This window comes from Schistocerca americana, chromosome 5, assembly GCF_021461395.2.
Source record: "Schistocerca americana isolate TAMUIC-IGC-003095 chromosome 5, iqSchAmer2.1, whole genome shotgun sequence".
Lineage (NCBI taxonomy): Eukaryota > Metazoa > Arthropoda > Insecta > Orthoptera > Acrididae > Schistocerca > Schistocerca americana.
In genome coordinates, this window is record NC_060123.1 from 536802714 (window position 1) to 536819621 (window position 16908).

A 16908-nucleotide genomic window follows, 5' to 3' on the forward strand; every position below is an offset into this window, starting at 1 on the left:
GGTACATGTCTATAACGTAATATCGATGAAATCATCAGTTTTCCTTCAGAGTTACCACCTTTGCCGTTTCAAGAGAAATATCATCTCACTTCTTCCTCTTTGGCTGAAAAGCAGACTACTAGCTTTCATCGCTTCGTAACAACTGTTCATCACCATTAGGTTCAGCATCATCCACAAGTTTTTCACAACCAGACGTGTCTCCTTCTGAGTGCTCGTATTCTTCAATATAGTCTATTGTATTTCAGTAGCTGCCACTGCTTCATCTCTCATACTGATTACGAATGCGACTGAATTTCTCTTCTTTATAGTAATGTCTGTAAATCTTCTTTTGTGTTTCTAATGGCTAACAGTCCACACTATATTTGCAAGATTCATTACCACACGCTTATGTTGACAGTGAGAATAACATGACTTGCTACGAAATCGGTAACACCACAGCACTGGTTTCCCTGCTCTTATGCACAATTTTTGTCTGGTTGCCCTACATGCCGCATCCGACACTTCGTCAGGTTACTTTCGGAACTGCGTGGCGTCTTTCAGAATTCACTGCGAACAACCACAGTACCTAGAGTAACACTATTTACTGTGACTATAGTTATTAAAGTTATGACATTTTGTTAGGTATGTTCCAGTGTGAGCGGAATATCGCAGTTTTGTAGCTTACAGTGTAACTGGCGATGAAACTTAGTTTATAGCTTTATGCACTTCAAACATACTCATACAAATTACAACTCAATCTCATTTTCGATCGCAATTTGCACTAACTTCCCTGTGAGACACCTAATTTTCGTTTCTTCTTTCATCTGGTTCCCCTTAGTTCTAGTTTCTTTCATCATCTGAAGAGTAAACGTCACAATAATAAGTGCAGTGAACACTAGTCTCCAACTTCCATCTCTAGATACTCAATAATTTTAATCCCGTTCGCTGAAACGTGTAACACAGTCCGATACTGCAATCTTCAAGGTACTTAATCACTCAAAATTGTATTTTGATACCCGTTTCTAGATTATATGACTGAAACCTTGATTCGGGTCTGATGCATGATAATGAAGACGTTTTACTACATGAAGCATGTTACTTAAATCTGGAAACGTAGATTAAAAGTTGCCATCGCTACTTACAGATCTAAGATTGGTCTTTGAATTAAAGTAAGCAAATCAGTGACAAATAATCTCCGCTCATCCGCCTTTCTTTGTATTGCGAAACTGAAGCAATATGGGAACAAATACAACGAGGTGACATAAGTTATGTTATGGCGATATGCACATACACAGATGGCGGTACTATTGCGTAAAAAAGATACAAGAGGGCAGTGGATTGGTGGAGCCGTCGTTTGTGCTGACGCCATTCATGCGAAAAGGTTTCCGACGTGATTATGGCCGCACGACGGGAATCAACAGACCTTAAACACGGAATGGTAGTTGTGGCCAGAGACATGGGACATTCCATTTCGGAAATATTTGTGGAATACAACATCCCGAGACCTCCAGTGTCAAGTGTGTGCCGAGAATACCACATTTCAGGCAGTAGCTCTCACCGCAGAGAACGCAGTGGCCAATGAGCTTCACTTAGCGACCGAGGGCAGCGGAGGCTGCGAAGAGTTGTCAGTGCTAATAGAGAAGAAACACTGCGTGAAAGACGAACGTATCTGTGAGTTCAGTGCGCCGAAATTAGGCGTTATTAGGCTATGGCGGCAGTACGACGTCGCCTGCAGCTCCTCTCCTGGGCTCGAGACAATTCCAATCGGACCCTAAACGATTGGAAAACCGGGGCCCGTTCACATGGGTCCCAATTTCAGTTGGTAGGAGCCGATGGTAGTGCTCGAATGTGGCGCAGAACCAACGAAGCCATGGAACCTAGTGGTTCAAATGGTTCAAATGGCTCTGAGTACTATGGGACTTAACATCTGAGGTCATCAGTCCCCTAGAACTTAGAACTACTTAAACCTGACTAACCTAAGGACATCACACACATCCATGCCCGAGGCAGGATTCGAACCTGCGACCGTAGCGGTCGTGCGGTTCCACACTGAAGAGCCAAGAACCGCACGGCCACTCCGGCCGGCGACCCAAGTGGTCTACGAGGCATTGTGCAAGCCGGCAGTGTCTCTGTAATGGTGTGCACTGTGTTTAAATGGAATTGTCTGGGTCCTCTGGTGAAACTGGAGGTAGTTATGTTTGGCTAGTTCGAGACATTCAACGACTTCATGTTCCCAAAGAAAGATGGTATTTTTATGGACGATAATGCGCCATTTCACCAGGCCACAATTCTTAGCGAATAGTTTGAAGAACATTCTGGACAGTTCGAACAAATGATTGAGCCACCCATATCTCTAGACACGAATCACTCCTTAGCAAAAATCAGGCCCTCGAAATTGCTGATGCCTGAAGTAGATTGATTAACTTACCATGAGGTGACAAAGGTCATAGGACATCACCTAATATGGTGTCGGACACCTTTTCCCATTGTAGCCTTGGAGTTAACAAGTCGTATGAAGTTCCCTGCAGAAATATTGAGCGATGTTGCCTTTAGAGCCGTCCATGACTGGAGAAGAACTAGCTGAGTATGATTTTGTGCAGGAACAGACCTCTAGACTGTGTCCAATAAATGTCCGATGGGAATACAGAACCATTCTTATATTTCGTAACAGAGCAGCAGTGCAGTTTCCATGATACCAGATGAGAGGAAACACAGATGCCAACTAATTTACATAAAAGCGAGAAGTGAACTGTTTTATAATCTACGAAAAATACATACCAAAACAAAACTGTATCACCTTCTGTCTTTATATAATCAAAATTAGGTAGAATAGAGATATTTGGGATTTACCACTCTGAGGGCCATTTGCGTTTTTTTCTTCTATATTTTCATCAGTCTTCTGACTGGTTTGATCCAGCCCTCCACGAATTCCTCTTCTGTACCTTCCTCTTCATGTCAGACTAACACTTGCAACTCACGTCGTCAATTATTTGTTGAATGTATTCCAATCTCTTTCTTTCTCTACAGTTGTTACCCTCTACAGCTCCCTTTAGGACTATGGAAGTTATTCCGTGAAATTTTAACACGTGTCCTATCATCCTCACCTTCTCCTTGTCAGCATTTTCCGTGTATTCCTTTCCTCTCCGATTCTGTGTAGAACTCCTCATTCCTTACCTTATCATAAACCCAATTTTTAACATTCTTCTGTAGCAACACATCTCAAATGCTTAGATTCTCCCCTGTTACGGTTTTTCCATAGTCCATGTTTCATCACCATACAATTCTGTGCTCCAAACGTACATTCTCAGATATTTCTTTCTCATATTAAGGCCTACGTTTGATATCGGTAGACTTATCTTGGCCAGGGATGTCCTTTACGCTAGTGGTAGTGTGTATTTGATGTTCTCCTTGCTCCGACCGTCATGGGTTATTTTGCTGCCTAGGTGGTAGAATTCCTTAAATTATCTACTTCGTGACCATCAATCTGATAGTAAGTTCCTCCTCATTTCCTCTGCTTTTCATTACTTTCACCTTTCTTCGATTTACTATCAGCCCTTATTCTGTATTCATTAGACTGTTTACTCCATTCAGCACATGCTGTAATTCTTCTCGGCCTTAGTGAGGATAGCTGTGTCATCATAAAATGTTATGTTCGATATTCTTTCACCTTGACTATTAATTCTACTCTTGTACCTTTCTTTTTATTTCCGTTACTCCTCCTTCGATGTATAGATTGAACAGTAGGAGCGAAAGTCTACATCGAGGTCTTACACCCTTTGTAATCCGAGTACTTCGTTCTTGATCTGCTAGTCTTCTTATTCCATCTAAAGGCTTGTACATATTCTGTTTTACCTGTCTCTCCCTACAGTTTGGCCCTATTTTCCTCAGAATTCAAAACATCTTGCACCATTTGACATTGTCAAACGCTTTGTCCAGGTCGACAAATGCTTGTCTTGATCTTTCTTTAGTCTTTATTCCATGATCATCGGAAACGTCAGAGCTGCCCGTCCAGTGCCTTCACTTTTCATAAAGCCAAAGTGATCGTCATCTAACACATCCTCAATTTTCGATTCTTCTGTATATTATTCTTGTAAACAACTTGGATGCATTAGCTGTTAAGCTGATTCTGCGATGATTCAAGCACTTATCAGATCTAGCAGTCTTCGGAAATGTGTGAATGATATTTTTCCTAACTTCAGGTGGTATATCACACTCATACATCCTACACACCAATGGAAATAGTTGTTTTGGTGCCGCTTCGCAACATGATTTCAGAAATGTGAAAGTATTTATCTCTCGCTTCTGTCTTATTTACTCTCAAATCTTCGTATCTCTTTTAAATTATATTTCTACATCGTTTCCTGTTTATTCGTCATCACTTCAGAAATAAAAGCTTTCAGTGCACTCTATGTGCTCTCTCCTCTCCTTGCAAATGTGGAATTCCCACTGCAAATTTAATATTACCATCTTTGCTTTTAATTTTACCGAACGTTGTTTTGAGTTTTCTGCATGCTGACTGAGTCCTTCCGACAATCATTTCCTTTTTCGATTCCTTCACATTTATCATGCAGCCATTTCGGCTTAGTGTCCCTGCTCTTCCTATTTATTTCATTCCTAAGCGACTTGTACTTCTGTATCCCTGAATTTCCCTCATCATTCTTGTACTTAGTTCTTACGTTTATCAACTGAAGTATTTCTTACCTTTCCCATGGTTTCTTCGCGGTTACCTTCTTTATACCTATGTTTCTCTTTCCATCTCCTGCGACTGACCTTTTTAGAGATGTCCCCTTCAACTGAACTGTCTACGGAGCTGTTCCTTATCGCTGTCGCAATAGCGTTGGAGAACTTTAGGTGTATCTCTTCATTCCGTAGTACTTCTGTATCCAACTTCATTTTGCACTGATTCTTCGTGACTAGCCCCTAAACTTGAGCCTACTCTTCATCACAACTAAATTGTGTTCTGAGTTTGTATCTGCTCCTGATATGCCTTACGATCCAGTATCTGATTTCGGAATCTCTGCCGGACCATGATGTAATCTTCCCGTATCTCCGGCCTTTTCCCAGTATAGCTCATTCTCTTGTGATTCATGTACAGAATATTGGCTATTACTAGCCGAAATTTATTGGAGAACTCGGTTAGTCTTTCTGCTCTTTTGTTTCTAGTACTAAGTCCTTATTCTGCCATAACCCTTTCATCTACTTTACCCCCTACAGTCGCATTCCAGCCCCCCACGACTATAAGATTTTCACCTCCGTTTACGTACTGAATTACCCGTTCAATATCTTCATATACTTTCTCTGTCTCTTCATCTTCAGCCTACGACGTCGACATGTATACCTGGACTATCGTTGTCGGTGTTCGTTTGCTGTCGATTTTGATGACAACAAGCCCATCAAGGAACTGTTCACAGTAACTCACTCTCTGCCGAACCTTCCTATTCGTAACGAATCCTACTCCCGTTATACAATTCTCTGCTGCTGCTGATATTACCCTATGATCATCTGACCAGAAATTCTTGTCTTCTTTTCATTTCACTTAACGGACTCTCATTGTATCCACGTGAGCGTTTCTGTTTCCCTATCCAGATTTTCTAGCTTCCTACCAGGTTCAAACTTTTAACATTCCGTGCCCCGACTCGTAGAACGTTGGTTTTTGAATTTTTTTCTGATCATCGCCTCCCCCTTGGCAGTCCACTCCCGAAGATCTGAAGGGGGAACTACTCTTGAATCTTTTGCCAATGGAGAGATTATCATGACTCTTTTTCAGTTACAGGCCACATTTCCTTTGGGTACACATTACGTGCCATTAATACCATTTACGGAAGTGTCCATAAAGTATGAAAATACTGTAGCCGAAAGAAAACTGAAGGAGTTCACAGAATATTCGAAATGATTGTAGACACATCAGGTATCTTGAGGGTTTAAGAGTTAAAGTAAAAGATGTGAACGTGGAAGAACTAAAAGTGAATGAAGAAAAAGTGAAATAAGCAAAACAGACAGAAACAATAGTGTCTGAACGCAGAGAAATTTAAAAGCTAAAAAGTATTATATATCTGCACAAAAAAGTTGAATGAATTTTGCATAAGCCCAAGACAAACGTAAAGGGCAAGAAATTGGTTGATTGTAAACCATTAACAGATTTTGACGAGTAACTTTACAGAACACAGCGAGAGTCCACAATGGTAACCAGGACCCACCACTGCAAACAGTCGTAGTCAGTGACCTGCCTGCTCAGAAACCTTAGCAACAGCAAGACACGACACCTATATTCCAAAATTCAATGAGTCAATGGCCATCTCTGGAACACTGGCCATACATATCGAAATTTCTTTCGTTCGATTCGCTGCCGTGTGGTAACGCTGGACCGTGGTCACTTACCCCTATTCGAGCCGCTTCTGCACGAAGTTGAAATGAGGCATCTTCCACTTGGTCAGCCACCGACAACAGTTTTTAAACCGTGTCGGACGCAGACATGAAGGCTACATCCTACTTGAGATGCAGCCAACCAACACCGTAGGATTCTGCACCACTGACAGTTGCCTGGCTGACCAGTCTCTCTCGCCAGGACCAGTCGTTGCCATCGAGCAACTGAGTTGGGATTCGACCCCGGCCATTGCAAACGCCTACCAATAAATTTATTGGAACATTCCAGCCACCATTCTTGAACAGAGGCGTTGCTCTAACATCGGCACAGCCTCACCTATCCGTCCCAGGCTGGGATAGTTGACCGTTGCAACCACCAGCCTCTTGGAGATGCTGCATCTTCACCTGTCTAACATAGGAAAATTATTTGTCACACTGGCTACTTTCATGTTCTGCACCTACTCTCCACCACCATCAGAGAACCACTCGACACACACAGTATAAAAGCTTTACGTCTGCTTAAAACTGGAATGATAATAATAACAGTGGCAGTGCGTACAGTGATAACTGGATGTTAAGAGCCAACTTTAAGTTGGTTTTTATTTGGCCGGTACAGTTCTTTCCTGCCTCTAATTTTTTTCTTCTCTGGGGTGTATAGTACGCCTCTGGTAGTAATAGACCGTAATCGACATTGCGTCAACTACTGAGAGTAATATAGTATCACCTTGAGCAGCAACCCAGCACATGCTTAATGTAGCTCAACAGCGAGTAAATAACACTGAGTTACATGAGAAATTGACGAAGTTACGGGAGATGATGTCAAGTTAGGAAAAAAGTTTCATAGTCTAAGGCAGGAAAGTAGAGAATTATCAAATCCAACCTCTTCCAGATGCAAGCACCTCCCCAGTAATAACTCAGATTTTTGTTTCCTTTTCTTTTAATGTATAGAAAGCTGCAATACTAGACACTTGTAATAACAAGCAACTGGCGAGCATGGCTCGACTGAAATTAGCAATTGACGAAAAAGTATACGTGACGTGACTAGTGTGGGTTTGTCTTACTGGGTACGTAGTTCTAGTTTCAGCTGCTAGAGGACACCACTGTCGCGGAGTAGCAATCGCTTATGTCGAGAAGTTGTAAAATCGATGATGACTCTCAGCGTGAAATTTAAATAACTGGCATGAAATTCAAAACACTCCAGTTTTCCCGTAAATAATATAGGAGTATATTTTTTTCTCTCATCCAATCAGAACCATTACTTCTGTTACAGAGTAGCTCCATTTGGACTGTGGTAAAAAATATCTGAAATATTTATCAAAACATACATCAAAGTATCTGAATTGCCTAAACTTCCTAAAATGTTATCAGCTATGCTTTCATTACTGACTTTCCAAAAATTGTTTGTAGACTGGGCCAATGGTCACATTGATAAATTTCATTCGAAGTTAACTCATTCGCTATGGAATACTGAAACGAGTATATGACATTCTCTACAATTAATTGTAAACTAACATCTGCTTATAGTATACGAATAGTTTGCCCCGAATAACACTGACAACGTTTAGTATGTTGTGCAGGAAGGCACACTGATCGGTTTTGATGAAGGAACCGATATCCATACACGCACGGCTTTGACGCTAGAGAGTGACGGAGTCTGAGATGGGTGTACATTTCACACTTCCTGAATAAACCGAGCATCAATTGAAAGGTGGCTACACTGAGCCACAGCGCCAGAGATTGCGCCAAACAGTATTATTCAGCCGCCTCCACTGGCAGTTCTTGTCGAGAAGTCGTGGTGGAGAGTGTTTGTTGAGAAGTGGTAGTGGAGAGTTCTTATAGAGAAGTCGTGGTGGAGAGTGCTTATAGAGATGTAGCAGTGGTGAGTCGTTGTTGAGAAGTTCCCATGGAGAGTGCTTGTTCAGAACTTGTAGTATTGTGTTGATGGGCTAGACACCAGATGTTGTTGGATTAGGGATGCTGTAATGTGCCTTTTGTCAACATATATGAAGGTAAAAAAATTCCTTTTTTTTCATTATTTCAATGTCTTAAACAATAATGCCTCTTGGACACAGGTTCAGTCAAAAAGCATCTGGCTCGTATTTTTGTATTAGACTGTATTTCTGGTTTCTATGTGCTATTATAGTATTTCTTTTTTTTTGATTCAGTATAAATGGTGTTTAAAATATCTGGTCTTATTGAGGAAGAACTGTGCCAGATGTGTACGTTGAATCACACTTCCACACACAGAACAGCTACACTTGTGTTTTGTAGTTTCCTAGGTTTTATAGTTGCTGGGGACTTAATTAATTAATTGTGTTAACGGAAATTTTCTTTCATTCTTTGTTGTTGTTCTATGCAGTCAGATTGCGTACAAATACTTATCAGGGCCAACCGTTTACGAGACTGCGTAACCGGACAGAGAGCGACTAAAATTAAAAAGTATTTGCATTCTAAAAATATAATTAAGCCCCCATGCACGTGGCGACCCTGCCAGGATCGGCCCTTGGAATTCTTCTGATCGTAAAAATAGCAGACAGTAGTATTGTTGAAGTAATTTGTAGTTTTGTAATTGTAGTCTATATTGCATGTGTACATTTGGTAATTGTCATTCTTCTAATGGTATTTTTTGCAGAATTTAATTTTTGTTGTCTTGTATACGGGTTTGACAATTTTGTGCTATTATGAAGATTTCAATTGTTCGTTAATCATGTTTGAGGGAAGTATTTCGTGTGAATGATATTGTTGGTGATAAAGTTTCATTGTGTGTAATTTTCGTATAGTGACGAGTTTTGTATGTTTTGTAAATGATTACTTGAATGATGAAAAAGGCAAAAATGGTGGAAAGTCAGAATGACGAAATTGTTGACATGGCGAACTTGCCAACACAGGAGAACAGTATGATGAATAATGAAGTTGAAAACAATTTAATAAGTCGGGAAAATAGTCCAGAACCATTTCAAAACTTTTCACAATCAAAAAATTTTCAGAATTCGAGATTAACAACAGGAGAGTCTGGAATAGTATCGAACACGGATAACTTTACAGCTTTGACGGAAGAAGTTGGTTTTGCGGGAAATGTTAGGGGTGAAAAGAATTTCGAACCAGTTAATATGGAGCAGTTGATGAGTGCTATATTAAATGTGGGCTCACAGTTACGATCTGAAATTAAAACACAGATAGGAACAGTTAAAACTGAGATGGGAACAATGGAAACACGGTTAGACTCACAAATAGGAACAATTAAAACTGAGATGGGAACAATGGAAACACAGTTAGACTCACAAATAGGGACATGTTTCAAAAACATGAAAGATGAATTAAAGAAAGAAATTTGAGAAGTAGTACAACTGATTTTGAATTCTCACAATAATAGATTATTTGCAGTAGAGATTAGACAAAAGGAACAGGATAGAGAACAGGAAGAAAGAGATCGCGTGATAGTACAAAAATTTTCAGAGTTAAATTTACAACGTGCACACGATAAGGAAGAAATATTTGAGAGGATCGAGGAATCCGTACTAAATGACAGAATAAATAACCTAACACAACAATATGAACAGTTAACTACTAAATGTGTCAATACTGAAACCCGAGTCGCGACACATACGGAAGACGTCAATAAACAGAAAGAAAAAATAGGTGACTTATCGGAAAGAGTTGAGGAGGTTTCAGATACATTGACAAGTCTTAGTTTAAATGGGGACAGAGATTCAGATGATACAGCGCCATTGCCATTTGCAGAAACCGAAGAGTACCAGAACATAAATAAGCATGTTGAAAATCAAGGAAAATTTAATTAACGCGTCAACAGGGAATTTGAGGCATTACGAAAGCAAGTCAAACAAATTGAAGGCGAAATCGTAGGAAAAGACAGCAGAAGAAATTTAGAATCACAGATAGCAGAGGGGTTTGAAGAAAATAATTTGTTTCATTTACGAGATGCAACAAGAGAGCGCCAGGCGCGCGAACTTGACAATAATCGACATTCGGACTGGGACAGACGCGGTAGGTCTTTGTCGCCACGAGGAGAAAACTTTGACTATAAACACTTCTTAACTGTTCGGAAATTTAAGATCTTTCGCAATTCTAAGAACGACATACAGCCATGTTCATGGTTAGATCAATTTATGTACGCACTTCCACCAAATTGGCCACTAAGTCACAAACTGGAATTTATGTGTGGATATTTAGAAAACGAACCGGCGACGCGGATGCGCGCACTTATTAGAGATTTTAATAATCTAAATGATTTTTATCATGCATTTCTATCGGCATATTGGTCAGAAAACACGCAAGACAGAGTCAAACATAGTCTTATTATGCAGCGTAATTTTAAACAGTCTGAGTTCCGCTCGCCAGCAGAATACTTTGAAGACATGATTCGTAAGAATCAGTTCCTTTCCAACCCTTATAGCCCGACTGAATTAATTCGCATTTGCTTAACTAAGCTGCCACAATCGATAAGACAAATTACTTTAGCCGGAAGATGTAAAGACGACTTTGAGACTTTTAAGACTTTGCTACAAGAACTTGAGTATGACAACGAGGACGGGACTTCTTGTAATTTTTTCAGTAACGGTAATCACAATAGATTTTCAGAGAGAAGGGATAATGATCGAAACGGACGTTATATGGGTAATTTTGAGAATGACAGACGAAACAGACAGGACAATAGATACCAGCCTTATGACAATAACAGACGTTCTAACAGACATTACACAGACAGTTATAATAACGGTAGTTCCTACCGGAATGATCAATCATACGGAAACAGTAATCGGTATCATCAAGACAGAAATTATTCATACAATAATAGAAATTCTTACTACAGAAATAACCAGGGTAGTAGATCTAACAGTAATTTCAGAAGTGACAGTCGAAATTACACAAGAAGTAGTCATGCAGACAGACAGGAAAATAGAAATTTTAATAACAGACACAACCAAGAATTTGCATCTGACAGACAGGAGGGACCTAATTGGCATCCTCCACGTGACAGAACTTCAGAGAGACAAGTGCAAATCGTAGAAATTGATCCGCGAAATGACGCGAATAATCAAAGACGTGACGCAAGCAATCGACAATGACTTGTAGCTTCGGCTTCTGGCAACAATATAGACGGTTCAGAAAGTAATGACACTACGACTTCACACTACGTACGCCTGGAAGACATGAGAGACATTTTGTTAGACGAAAAGGAAAATAAAGTAGACGCATTTTTACATCCTGTTATTGAAGTATGTGTCGGTAAGAATAAGTTCACTGCAGTTTTAGATTCTGGGAGCACATTGAATGTCATTAGTGAATCAGTTTTTCGTATATGTGTAAGAACTATTGCTTGTCCTGTGTTACCTGTTTCTAAAACTACAATTCGAGGCGCTATTTCTGGAAAAAGTGTGGAAGTCAAACAACAGACCAACTTAAATTTCATTTTTCAAGGATACGAATTTTCTGCTAATTTTATTATTGTTCCATTACTCAGTACACAAATTATATTAGGTATGGAGTTTCTTAAGACACATAAGGCACTTTTGAACTTTAAAGAAGGAAGTGTGAATTTGACTGTTGCCGGAATGCCGAAATGTTTGAAATTTTTCGAGTGTTTAACAAGATTTGAATCAGATACAAAATGTTTAAGGTTTCTTACTTCTGATGTTTTCACTGAGTATTATGACGACAATGTGTTCATTCATGACAACGACAATAGATACAGAGACGCGATGGATGATGTAATTAATAGCGAAGAATTAATTAATGAAAAGGTTAAGAAAGCTGAAGTGCCGGATGACGTTGCAAGAGAAGAACTGCAGCGAATTTTGACTTCACATGCTACAGTATTTAGTCATCACACAGGAACTATACAAGGCTTACAATATTTATTTAAAGTAAAAGAACACACACCATTTCGAGGAAAAACGTACGCTATTCCTTTGGCTTACAGAGACAAGGTTAAGAGTGAACTTCAATACATGTTAGATCAAGGCATTATTGAGCCAGCAGTCAGTCGTTATACCAGCCCATTACACGTCGTTATTAAAAAGGATGGGTCAATTCGTTTGGTTCTGGATTCCAGACAGGTTAATAATATCATCATTCCTGAAACTGACCGTCCAAAAAATTTAGATGAACTTCTTCAACATTTCCATGGAATTAAAGTTTTATGCACGATTGATATGCGCGCAAGTGTTTGGCAAATAGAACTCCACCCTGATTGTAGAAAATACACTGCCTTTTTAACCTTTGGTAACTGTTATCAGTTTCGGAAATTACCGTTTGGACTTACTGTATCTTCTGCAGAATTCATTCGTAGTTTAAACGAAATTTTACCTGTTTATCTTCGTGACAATATTACTTCATATGTTGACGATGTTCTTATTGCTAAACGTTCTTGGAGTGAGCATAACAAAATTTTGGATTCATTATTACGTAATTCTGCAAGAGTTGGCATTACAGTGAACTTGGAAAAATCTGAATTTGGTCGTTCTCAGGCGAAATTTCTTGGTCATATTATTTCTACAGAAGATATTCTTCCTGATCCAGAGAAACTAGACGCTATTCGTAATTATCCTGTTCCTACTACAAAACGTGATGTTCGTAGTTTCCTTGGTGTCTGTAATTTTCTTACACGCTTTGTTAGATTGGACAATTTGGCCACACCTCGTTTATGTGAACTATCCGGAAAGAATTCTAATTGGTGTTGGGATGAGGAAGCTCAGTCAGAATTTGAACAACTTCGTGATGCTTTAGTTGCTGCTCCACTTCTTTTACATCCGGATTTATCTAAAGATTTTTGTTTGCGACGGACTCATCATACAAAGGCCTAGGTGCACATTTATTTCAAGAGATAGAAGAAAACGGCGTTGTGGTACAGAAAACTATTGCATTTGGAAGTCGTGTTCTCTCTAAATCAGAAAAGAATTATTCGATTACGGAACTTGAAGCCTTGGCTGTTATTTGGGCTTTCACAAAATTTCGGACATTTTTGTTTGGCAGACATACTAAGGTTTACACCGATCATCGTGCTCTGGAATTTCTTACGTCAACAAAATTAACACATGGAAGATTGTCACGATGGGCGTTGTATCTGATTAATGATAGTAAATTTTATGGACTGTTACCTGCACTTGTTCAACATGATGGGTGCCACTTGGAAATGTTTAATTTCTGCTGATAAACTCTGATGAACTGTCTGATTAGTGATAGTGAATATTATGGACTGTTACCTGCACTTGTTCAACATGATGGGTGCCACTTGGAAATGTTTAATTTATGCTAATGAACTCTGATGAACTGTCTAATTAGTGATAGTGAATATTTTGGACTGTTACCTGCACCTGTTCAACATTGCTGGGTGCCACTGATGGACTGCTTCTACAGAAATGATGTCACTTGTTGGTGGGGCCGGCCGAAGTGGCCGTGCGGTTAAAGGCGCTGCAGTCTGGAACCGTAAGACCGCTACGGTCGCAGGTTCGAATCCTGCCTCGGGCATGGATGTTTGTGATGTCCTTAGGTTAGTTAGGTTTAACTAGTTCTAAGTTCTAGGGGACTAATGACCTCTGCAGTTGAGTCCCATAGTGCTCAGAGCCATTTGAACCATTTTTTCACTTGTTGGTGTCTGCACCTGCTCAACATTGCTGGGTGCCACTGATGGAACTGCTACTACTGAAGATGTCACTTGTTGGTGTCTGCACCTGTTCAACATTGCTGGGTGCCACTGATGGAACTGCTTCTACTGACATAATGTCACTTGTTGGTGTCTGCACCTGTTCAACATTACCGGGTGCCACTGTTAGAACTGTTTCTACTGAAATGATGTTACTTCTTGCTGTCTGCACCTGTTTAACATTGCTGGGTGCCACTGATGGAACTATTTCTACTGAAATAATGTCACTCGTTGGTGTCTGCACCTGTTGACCATTGCTGAACTGTCAACTACTTGTTTATTGAACTATGGAAAGCATTTTATGTGAATATTTGTATAAACTGATTTTTTTGTTTATTTACTGTTTGTGAAATGTTATGAGACTCTTACCTACACCTATTTGACATTGCTGGTGCCATTGATTGAATGGTACTTGTGTAAACTATTATGTAAAGTCACATGTATGAAAGCATTTGTATTCCTTACTGTATTTTATATATTAGGTTATGGAACGGTCAGTGCAAAGCCAAAATTTATTTAATGAAGTGATATTTACTTATTAATATTATCTTTTATTTTTGTCTGTAATTTTTTTTGGACGAATTTGGTGGTATTTTCACCACCAATGCTGGCAAAAATACCATCAAATTCCGGCCGGTGGAGGAGGGGCATATGAAAGGTGGTTACACTGAGCCACAGTGCCAGAGATTGCGCCAAAGAGTATTATTCAGCCGCCTCCACTGGCAGTTCTTGTCGAGAAGTCGTGGTGGAGAGTGTTTGTTGAGAAGTGGTAGTGGAGAGTTCTTATGGAGAAGTCGTGGTGGAGAGTGCTTGTTGACATGTAGGAGTGGTGAGTCGTTGTTGAGAAGTTCCCATAGAGAGTGCTTGTTCAGAACTTGTAGTATTGTTTTGATGGGCTAGACACCAGATGTTGTTGGATTAGGGATGCTGTAATGTGCTTTTCGTCAACATATATGAAGGTAAAAAAATTCCTTTTTTTCATTATTTCAATGTCTTAAACAATAATGTCTCTTGGTCACAGGTTCAGTCAAAAAGCATCTGGCTCGTGTTTTTGTATTAGACTGTATTTCTGGTTTCTATGTGCTATTATAGTATTTCTTTTTTTTTTTAATTACTTCAGTATAAATGGTGTTTAAAATATCTGGTCTTATTGAGGAAGAACCGTGCCAGATGTGTACGTTGAATCACAGCTACACTTGTGTTTTGTTGTTTCCTAGGTTTTATAGTTGCTGGAGACTTAATTAAGTAATTATGTTAACGGAAATTTTCTTTCATTCTTTGTTGTTGTTCTATGCAGTCAGATTGCGTACAAATACTAATCAGGGCCAACCGTTTACGAGACTGCGTAACCGGACAGACAGCGACTAAAATTAAAAAGTATTTGCATTCTAAAAATATAATTGAGCCCCCATGCACAATAACACATCGCGCTGCTTGCATTACAAACGGGCTTCGAACTGCGTACCTGACTCGTCAATGAAGAGGTTAAATCAGCGCTGCTGAACTTCAACCACGTAAGCCAATACCTCTAGTTGTCTTTGAAGTATTCCAATGGCTCCGTTGACTTGAGCTATCAGGTCCTCTCCTGACGTTACAAGTGTGTGCCTTACATGTGTGTGCCATACGCCATACTCTTCATACTGCCCACAAAAAATAGTCGAGAGGAGTGAGATCTGACGACTGTGCTGGCTATGGAATTGATCCAACTCTACCAATCCATCGATTGGGGTATGTGACGTTGAGGTGATTCCATACATCAACATCAAAATTTGCTGGAGCTCCGTCGTCTTGCAGCCACATGTCCAGCCGGCACTTCATCTAACACGGTAACAAAACGTCTCTTATTAATGTGAGCTAGATCGGCCTTGTTAGTCTGTTTGACAGTAGATATGGGCCACTGACACGGTCATCACCCATCCTGGTCCAGATGTTAATACCGACGCTGTGTTGGTGCTTTTGAATCACTTGAACACTCGGGTTTTCGTCCACCCAAACATGCACGTTGTGAAAATTTAATATGATGTGTCTAGCAAACGTGCATTCATGCATGAATAGCACCAAGCTCGTGAACTGCGGTTGGGGCAGGCATTGTTGTAAATACCACTGCCCAAACTCTGTATGTCGTGGGCAGTCCCTCCATAATGCCTGGACTTTCGGAAATGGTGTGGATGGAGCCAATGTCCATAGACTACACGCAACGCAGCACTTTTACCCATGTACCGTGCCTGTGACACCTGCCGAGTTATGGTGGCTGGGTCCTCTTCGAACATCGTCAGCACGTCCTCCTCCAACTGTTGTGTTCGAGCCAAATGTGGACGATCCGCATTTCATTCCGGCACCTGCCAGAGGACAAACAGTAGAATAGGGATAGTATTCGCTCGTACTATCACCCAAACATCCAGGTGTCAGACACTCAAACTGGTACGAAACGCTGTTGCTGTGTGTCGATAGAGTATCAACGAATACACCGATTTTGTGCGTGCTGTGTGCTGTCGTCTAGGAGAAGATGCGTGAAAGGTACTTAAAATTAACGCCAGAAATACGGAGTATAGGAAAATCGTATCTGTGAGGTGCGGATGCGAAGATTTGTGGTGGGTAGGTTGGTAAAGCATCAAATCGTCATATTACAGGTACCGAGTTCGAAACTTACTAATAACGAATTCTGTTAACAGTTTAAGCCTGAAGTTGTTATATGGGAGAACATTTTTAATACATGTAAAAGACGTTTCGGAGTTTGTAGCAACGTTCTTTTGGCAGTCTGCTTTAACTTCGTTAGTTGAAAGTAGCAAACCTATAGAGCACATTCGTATAGGCAGGCGTGTTGTTGTCTATACAAATGTACGCTATAGGTCTGCTATTTTCAAGTAATGAAGTGAAAGCAGACTGCAAAAAAAAAAAAAAAA